Source organism: Camellia sinensis, chromosome 6 (genome assembly GCF_055761805.1).
Source record: "Camellia sinensis isolate YWXY chromosome 6, ASM5576180v1, whole genome shotgun sequence".
In the NCBI taxonomy this organism is placed as follows: domain Eukaryota; kingdom Viridiplantae; phylum Streptophyta; class Magnoliopsida; order Ericales; family Theaceae; genus Camellia; species Camellia sinensis.
The window spans coordinates 143,558,188-143,568,039 of NC_138966.1; the positions used below are offsets into that span (position 1 = coordinate 143,558,188).

Below are 9,852 nucleotides of genomic sequence, written 5' to 3' on the forward strand. Positions count from 1 at the left end.
GTGGGGGATTGTTGGAAAATTTGGTTTATAAGGCTTATTTTGGGCCAACTTTGAGCCCAAAATAGAGTGGGCCCCAAACGTCTTTTGAGGTGGGTACAAAGAGGTGATGTGTTCCTTGCTGCGTGGCAAGTCACATGGTGAAGACGGTACATCAAAACCATTTATGAGTGAATGGGAACTTGACGTCGTTTTCGGGTTCGTAGAATGGACACTTAAAGATTTAAATGTGGGTTTCCTTTTATTGGGTTGTCCCACATTGAAACTTTAAGAGAGCTTTGTTGAGTATATAAGCTCTAGATTACAACACTTGGGTTAGGCCCCAAGGAGCACCCCAAGTTTGTAGAAGGGAGGAGTTATGGACAAAGTGAACCTTAGCCCAAACCACCACACACGCGCGCGCGCTGCCGCCATCGTCCATCTGGCCGAGCCGAGCTGTGCCGGGCGCAAGTGTGGATACGGGTGTGGGTCAGGTCGGTTCTAATATTAATTTTTTGGACAAAATTCATTTGAATTTTTTCAAAAATTCTTGCGGGAAAATTTAATTTTCTAAACTGAAATTAATTCAACTTTTGAATTTAATTTTTCTGTCCATTTGTTACTTCTTCAGTCTAATTTTCTAGACAGATTTAAACTATTTTTGACAGGTATAAGGCTGCTGGAACTGCCAGCAGTTATAACAGATTCAAACAGGTTGCAGATCTGTTCAAAATTTGAACTAAATCTTTTCAAAACAGTGTCACATCTGTTCGGCAGTTTACACACCAGTTCAGACAGATTTTTGGTCACCTTTTTTGCCTATATATAGATCAATTTCTAGCAGTCCAAGGGATGAAAAATACAATCTGAAAATTCCTTTTTCATTGTTGTCCAGATTTTATTTTGTTTGCATTTTATTCTTCATTCTAGTGTTAGAGGAAATTAAAGAGAGTTCTAGTTCGCCGGACAAATTTGTTTGGAGTGCTAAAACAAATTTGTGAAGATCATTGTATCCTGGGAGATAGACGCCACATAACCGTAAGCACCGTAGCGGGGCGAATCTGTCTTAAGGACAGAGTGTCACACACTCGACTTGGTCTTTTATTTTTAATTCGGTTCAATAAAATAAATTATGTAAGTCATTTATTCTATTTCTGTTTGATTTAGTTTCAATTTATTTTATTTACACAGAAGATTGTTTCTACAGCACCTTCTCGCCATCCATATGTATGCCTTCTACACTCATAACATAACCTAAAAACACAATACGATCAGCCATGAAAGGGCACTTTTTCAAATTGGCATATAGTTGATTATCATGGAGCATTGTAAACACATTAGCCAAACGCTCCAAGTGCTGAATCTTATCTCTGCTGTAAATCAAAATATCCTCAAAATAAACCACAACACATTTTCCCATAAATGGCTTCAAAACTTGGTCATAAGCCTCATGAAAGTACTTGGGGCATTGGATAACCCAAATGGCATAATAAGCAATTCATAAAGCTCGTCTTTGGTTTTAAATGATATTTTCCATTCATTACCTGCTCTTATTCTCGTTTGATGATAACACTTCGAAGGTCAATTTTGGAGAAAATTTTAGAGCTAGCTAATTCATCAAGCATATCATCAAGCCGAGAAATAGGAAACCTATATTTGATTGTGATTTTATTGACAGCTCTACTATCGACATACATCTTTCAAGTTCCATCCTTTTTAGAAGTCAAAAGGGTTGAACAACACATGGACCAAGGGACTCTCGAATATGTCCCTTTGTCAACAAGTCCTCAACTTGTCTTTTCATTTCAGCATGTCCGCTAGGGGACATTCTATAATGAGGTAAATTAGGAAGGATTGCACCTGGAACAAAATCAATTTGGTGTTGGATGTCTCGAAATGGAGGCAAACTAGCTGGAAGTTCATCTGGAGCTAAGCCTTTGAACGTTTGAAATAACTTCTCAACCTCATCTGGAACCTCAAGAACTTCTCCTTGAACATTTGCCACAACAACCAAAGCATAAGCCATCTCATCTTCTTTATAAGTTTGTTCGAACTCTTTGTAAGATAGCAAACTAGCTTGATTGGTAGACTGTACGGTGGTAGGAACATCTTGCAATGGGTTCAACACATACATCACACCATTTTTAACAAAAGTGTAAGTATTTTTTCTTCCATTGTACTAAACATGCCTTTCAAATTGCCACGGTCTACCAAGGAGTAAATGACAAGCAGCCATAGGAAGAACATCAAAATAAATTTCATCTTCATACTTGCCAATAGAAAATTTGATGTGACTTGATTGACCATGATCTCTCCTCCTTTCTTGAACCAGAATACTTTGCAAGGCTTTGGATGATGTTCACAAGCTAGCTACAACTTGTCAATCATGATTTGTGACACCATGTTCTCGCAACTTCTATAATCAATCATTAAAACACACTTCTTTTCATAAGAGTTGCAATAGGTTTTGAAACTATTATGCTTCAGCCACTGATCAGTCTCTTGCGCTATCATGACACGTTGAATGACAAGGCTTTCAACATGAAAATTTGGATCACAATGCTCTTCTTCAAGACCTTCTAGTTCATCATCATAAACTGATTCTTTCTCATCTTCTTGTTCCTCTTCCATTAGTTGCAATCCAGTCTTCTTTTTTGGACACTCATAAGATCTATGTCTTGCTTCCCCACATCTAAAACACTTGAAGGAGGATGAAGGTCCCTTTCCTTGATCTTTTCCTCCCGCTTGTCGTGGTTGTGAATTCTTAGACATAGAAGTACCAACCTTGTTATTCTCGTCCTTCACGATTTTTGAACTTTCTGGTTTTCAATATGAACTCCACTTATGTTTCTCCTATACTTTCAAAGCCATTTGGTAAGCTTCTTCAAGAGAGCTAAGAGAATACATCATGATTTCTTCTTTGAGGTTGTATTTTAATCCGCTAACATACCGTGCCATACGTTGATCATCTATCTCATGCAAGTTGATGCGATTTAGAAGTTGGTAAAATTGCTCTGTATATTCAGACACGAACTGATTAGATCACTGGTGTAGTTGATGGAGTTTCTGGTAGAGTGTTTGAGCATAACCCAAGGGCATAAATTTCTCATCAAGCTTTACTTTCATTTCTGCCCAAGTTTTGACCCTTGGGATTTCCCTTTGATCCCTACTTCGCTAGTATTGCTGACATCAAATCAGAGCATGACCCTTTAGTTTTGTTGCAACAAATTGCACCTTCCTTTCATTTGAGAGTTCTATCTAATCAAAAAAGGCTTCTAATGATGCAATCCAGTCACAATATGCATCTGCATTGAGAAATCTAGCACACTAACTTGAATACTTCGATCGGTGTTCTCTAAGACTATGTTTGGATTGAGTGATTTGGAGAGAAAAGAAAAGAAATGGAGAGATATGTATTTCTCTTACTTGTTTGGATAACTTAAGTGGAAAGAAATGGGGAGAAATGAAGAGAAACGGAGAGAAACTCATTTATCTATTAACCCTCATTTTCAATCTTTCCAAAAGTGGAGAGATTGGGAGAGAAAAGAAACCAACATATTTTTATATTTTCATAATATCAATTTTGTCCTTGTAAAAATAAAAGAAATAAAATGATTGACAAAATATAAAAAGGTTATTTCACTACTAGAAAAGGGGGCTTTAGACACAAAGCTTTTTGCGACGGTTTAAAAATCGTCGCAAAAAACAAGTATTTATGATAGAAAATGAAGCCATTGTGAAATTTTTTGCGACGGACTGATTTCCATTGCAAAAGCCACACATTTGAGACGGATAAAATAATTCGTCGCTAATAGTATTTGTTGAGATAGAAAATGACTGTCGCTAATAAATGAGCAAAAAGGCGTTATCATTAGCGACGGAAACAAATTATCCATCGCAAAAGGATCCATCAGTTGTAACAAATACTAAACTGTGGCAAAGGAAAATAATTAAAATGACATAGTTTTATGTTTTTGTGCATCTGTCTATCTGTCACAGATAATACAAGCCCTAACTCCTCCTATTTCATTCTTACGCTATATCTTCTCCTCTCATTGGTATTGCCTCACTCCACCATCCTTCTACCGGTGTCACCCCACTCCGCCATCCTCTGACACCGTCATCTTCCCACCGACGATCATTTAAGAAAAAAGTGCAACAAAGCCTGATCAGAGCTATCTGAGGTTCTCTCTCTCTCTCTATTTATGAAAAGCTCATATAGATTTCTGTATTTTTTCTGTTTGATTTAGTTTGATCTTTCACATTTGGAGATCAGGTGTAGACATCCCATTTTTGACCGACCTTAAGACTCAGACGTCGTTGTTTGAGCACTCGATAACTGTGCATGTTTGTGCTCGTTTTGAGTTTTTGGGATTTTTGGCTGAGTGTCTTGCCTCCGGGCCTCTAAACTCTTTGTGTTTTGGCTTGGTTTGTAGACCACGGCTTGTTTTCCCTTGCTTGGAGGAAGAGAGAGGTCTGTAGACCACTTTTTGTGGTCGTAGACCACTTTTCCCTCTTGTAGGCTAGTTTCCGGTTTTTGAAACCTTCGGCCAAGCGCCTTGTCTTGCTTCCTTTTTGATTTGGTCTTGAACCGAACATTATTTTCCCTTCGCTGGAGGGAGAGAGAGGTCTGGTAGACCACTTTTTCCTACTGTAGACTAGTTTCTGATTTCTGGAGCCTTCGGTCGCGCGCCTTGTCTCGGGACCGCTTACCGTTCTCCTTCTGGCCTGGTTTTCGAACCATGCCTTGTTGCCTTGGTCTAGATGGACACAGAGGTCTTGGAGACCACTTTTCCCTCGTAGACCACTTTTGGTGCCCGTATACTAGTTTTTGAGGCTTCCAGCTGCGCGCCTCGACCCCCGGACTCTTGTCATGCATCCTTTTTGGTTTGTTTTTGGCACAATCCTTGTTTTCCTTCCTTGGAGGGTGGAATGAGGGTTGGAGACTAGTTTCTCTCCCTAAAATTATTTTTCTTCCCTGCCAGCCAGTTTTCTGGTCGGCCAACTGGTCTTGGTGGTCTTTGGACCACCAAAAGTGGTAGGCCACCATGCCACCACCTTGCTTTATTCGTGTAGACCACCTCTCCCCCCTTGCCCACCACTTGGTCTCCTTGAAGACCAAAAAAAGTGGCTAGCCGACCAGTGTAAGTAGCTGGCCGACCACTTCAACTGGTCGGCAGCTTTCCTGCATCTTTCTGAAGATATTTTCTTGCCAGTTGTGCCAGCTGGTGAGCACAGAAACCATCCTCCATACATGTGTATGGAAGGATGGCTTGGAGCTCTGAGCTTCCTCAACAAGCTTGTTGCTTGTTTTTTTATAAAAGGGAGGCCCTCTCTCCTTTCTCCAGGTTCAGAAAAACTTGCTTGAGAGATATACATACACATCTATCTCTATCTTGCTCCTTCTCTTCGTATTTGTGCTAGAAAGTGCTTATTCTTCACACTTTTGCACACAAACACATAGTGAAACACCATACTCTTGGAGCTGAGGCACCTTGAAGTTGTTTTTGGAGTTTTTGGATTGATTTTGATCAAAAAAGGCTGCTAGAGTTGCAGCTTTGAAGTTGTTCTACAAGGGTGAGTTTCCAACCCCTTAAACCTTGGTTTTTGTTTAAGCTTTTGGCCCTATTTGCATGCTGATTTAGGCCTACCTTTTAACTACAAAAATTTCTTATTTAAAGTGTTCTAAATGTTTGTTTAAGGCCTTGTTGGTGTTGGGGGTGGTCTATCCCCTTTTGTGCCTTGTTTGGCCTTGGTTTTGTGCTATCCTTTTAAGCTATTGAGACCACTTCTTTTTGGCCTTCTCACCACTGAAACTCAGAGGAATTTCAGTGGTGGAAAGTGTGTTTTGAGGTCCCAAATAAGAGGGGGTTATCCCCTCTCCTTGTATCTTGGTTGCTTGCCTTATTGGCCTCATGTTTGAGCATGCTTTTCTAGCATGTGTTGGCTTGTTCTCAACTTGTTTTTGGTGTTATTTTGACATGGAATACCTATTTTTTAGCTTGGTTGAGTCATCACTTGCATGCATTGTACACTTGTAGTGTAATCTTGTATGCTAGCCTAACATGCATCATGCTTTTGGACCATCATTCTAGCATGTTTTGGCTTAACTCCAAGAAGCTTTTGTTCATGTTTTACCATTCTTGAGCTCTATTTTATGTCATTTTGGTCATGCATGCCTTGCTTTGTATAGCCATAGTACATTCTAACTCACTAGCCTTGAGTTTCCAAGTCACTAGCATGCATTGCTTGGGCTATTTGCATGATTTGGCATCATTTAGTATGTGATTTCAGAGCATGTTTCACTACCATATCTTCACATCTTTCACTCTCTCAATGCTTTGGAGGGTTGGTGCTTTATGCCTTAAGAATGAGCCATCGTGTATGCCATTTTGCCTAGGCTTTTGGGCCACCATTTCAATGTATTTTTGGTCTTGTTTCGCCATGATACAACTCTGATTTTTGTTGGTGAAGTCATCCCATGCTTGGTTTTGGTAGGTGTAGTGTAATCCTCCTTATTGGCCTTGCATGCTCCATGCTTCATGCCTTCATGCTAGCTTGTTTTGGCTATACTCCATACATGTTTTAGCATCATTTTGACATGCTCTAGGACTATTTTGGGTTGCCTTGGCCATATGGTTCATGTATTGCATAGTTGTAGTGCAATTGGCCTTGCTAGCTTTGAGTTTTGAGCACCATAGCATACTTCATTTGTGACATGTGCATGATTTGGCATCATCTACCATGTTATTTCAGAGCCTATAGCATTGTCATGTTCTCACTTCTTTCACTCTTTGAATGCTTTTAAGAGTTGTGCCTTTGTGCCTAGTTTATGGACCAATGCGTATGCATGCATGCCTAGACTTTTGAGCTCTCATCCCAGCATGTTTTGGTCTTTGTTTTGACCTATTTGAGCTCTGTCTATGGTTGATTCTATCATTAGTGCTATGTATTGCATGCCTCATGTGTAGTCCATTTTGGTAGCCTTGTGCCTTAGGCCTTCTAACATGCTATACTTGTGTTGTTTGGATGATTTGGCATCATTTCACACTTGATTTCAGAGCATATAGTGTTGTCACACTTCCATGTTTGTCACTTCTTAATCATGTTTGAGAGTTGTGCTCTTATGCTTAGTTAATGGGCCAATGCATGAGCATGCATTATCTTGCTTTTCTTGCTATCATTTCGGAGTATTTTGGCTACTGTTATGGAGCCTCATAGGTCTGTCCATATTCGGTTTAAGTCCATTGAGCATTGTATTGCATGCCTCGTGTGTAACATGTTTTACTAGCTTTGATGCATTAGCTTTTAAACACCCATATATGCATTGTCCATATGATAGAATCTTGTGCATGCATTGCATTATGTGTGTTGCATTGTGTTTGGATAGGGTGTTAATCCAAACACAAGAAACGAGGGACGTTTCATACTTGAAGTGATGAAACATGCCTCATTTCTCGGTCGCCGACCTTCTTGATCATACATGATAAAGGTTAAGGCCCTTATGTGTTATTTGTGCATTTATTGACATTGACTTGTGCGAACTTGGCTTCTCGGCCATCGTGCATTGTGATGCTCGGTTGGTGGCCCGAGAGTCAAGAACCGCACTCCTTTGAGCTTGAGAAATGATAGGGAGGATGGTTGTGCACACATATCTTGCAAATACATTGCTATGCCTCTTCTTGTTCTCTGTTGCAGCAAAATGGAGAAGTGCAGCATTTTCTGGTCGGCAGACCAGTAAAAGTGGCTAGCCGACCACTTTTTCTGGTCTGCAGCAAAGGTAAGTGGTCACTAGGTGGTTGGCAACACCAATAAGTGGTCGGAAATGCTCCTGGAGGTCTCCATGATGAAGCAAAAGCTATCTGGAGCTTTGTACAGTGTCCTGAGAACAATTGCAAACAGAGGCAAGTTGGGGCATCGTGATGGATTTCCGAACGAGGCGACCGAGCATGCATGCGCTTCTCACTCCGAGGCCCCTTCTATTTGCTTTACTTAGTTGCTTTAGCTAGCTAATGCATTGGTTTTTGAACTTAAGTAGTTAACGTGATTAGCTATTCATTTGTATTTAATTAGCTAGTGTAGTTAGCTAATTAGCTTGTTTTGTAATAATTAGTTAACTTGTTAGTTAATTAGTTTTGTTTGTAATAATTAGTTTAATTAGCTTAGATTAGCTAGTTAGCTTATTATTCGGACTCTCCATCGAGAGGGCACAACTGTTGTAATAAGGGTGTGTGAGTGTGTGCATGTCTTCCAACCTCTATTTCTTTCTTCCTTTAACTTATTTGCTTTCAGTGGTTAGTTTTAGGGCATATTTCAATTAGCATCCTTATGCTTCGCATGTTTGCATTCATTCATCTATTTTGCATGCACCGGGCTCGGCGCATCATACAAACTGCATTGTATTTCAATACCAATTTGAATACATGTTATCAAGTTGCATTCACATGACATCTTAGAATAGTCGAGCCTATTTTAGCTGCATTTTTGCATGTGTTGCATTAGGCATTATTAACATAGCTAGGATCATGCATTGATTACTAACTAGCTTCTTTTTTTTTGGCTCGGAGTACACTGTGAGTGTTTATGCTTTAGCATCCTTGCATGTGTGCAAATGATTGCCATGATAGCATGTTTGCCATGAGGCAATTTGCTTAACTGATATAACTACATGAATGCCTGTGGATGAAGGTTGGATTGCTTGAATTGGAACAATTTATTAAAATGTAAGTTTTAAGCCCACTTGAAGTGGCAAATCATCATGTTTTAAGCCCACTTGAGGGTGGCAAATCCGCGACTTAGCTTACTTGCGAGCAGCACTTTCAAACCATTTTCAAATAAACAAACATGAGATTTTTTGTTCCAATTTAGGCAATCTAGTCTATATTTGTATGTTGTGTGCATCACATAGTAAGCTAGCTAATAAACTGGAATAAGAACAATGTGTTTTCAAAAACAACATATCATGTTAGTAGCGGTCGATCCTTTGATCGGGCTAGCGGGGGTGCTCATTTCAGGAGCTTCCCCTCTCGTACCCAAGTTCTCGAGCCGAGGCAACTTTGGTAATGACGGACACGTGGCCTTAGGCATGAGTTAAGGTTTCCTAAATTTCCCAAAAACAAAATATTTAGGTGGCGACTCTGAAATCTGGTAAAGCAGTCCATGTTTGGCACTTCTTGATTAAAATCAATTTTCCAAAATGATTTGCTAGATTTGGACTCTTTGGTGATTTATCAGTCTTACATTGCACTTTGTGAGATTAGATTCAGAATCATGATAGGAGTCCGAACTGTAGTAGCTAGAACTACAATTCGCGCCCTCGCGCGCAGAACGGAGTTCTAGGTGGTCTACATCAGGTCTTTCCTTATTTGATTCGATTTGATTTGTTGAATCCTGAATTTTATTTATTTTGAATAGTTCAATAATTACTAGTTTTCTTTTTTGGAACCCTAGATCCTTGTTGTTGAAGCCCTAGGTCAGCGAATCTCTGTTCTGAATCAAGTTCCTTCAATTTGTTCTCAATCAACAGTCGACGATCTTCCGGAGGTGCGAATTGCAAATCTCTCTCTCTCTCTCTCTCTCTCTCTCTCTCTCTCTCTCATAACGAACAGAGCTATGTTACCAATCTCTGTTATTGTACATTTTCGATGTCATTGAAGATGCTTTCAAGATCACACTGATTATCTGTGTGTGAGGTGAGTTCTCATTGATTCATTCAAATTTGTTCGATTTTTATCATTTTGATTGCTGTTAAGAGTGTAATTTTAATTTTCTGGAGAAGTGGTTTGGAAATACTCTTCAGATCCTGGGAGACGCTAGTGATCCTCAGCTAGTCACCTGAAAAAATATAAACACTCCGGTCGGGGGTGCCAAAATTAG

General features: G+C 39.7%; 1 pseudogene; it reads right to left on the minus strand.

The window, feature by feature from the left end:
• The window catches only part of LOC145789022 (callose synthase 3-like), a 54,364-nt pseudogene extending 52,254 nt beyond the window's left edge, over nt 1-2,110 (minus strand).
• Nucleotides 2,111-9,852: the final 7,742 nt, after the last annotated feature.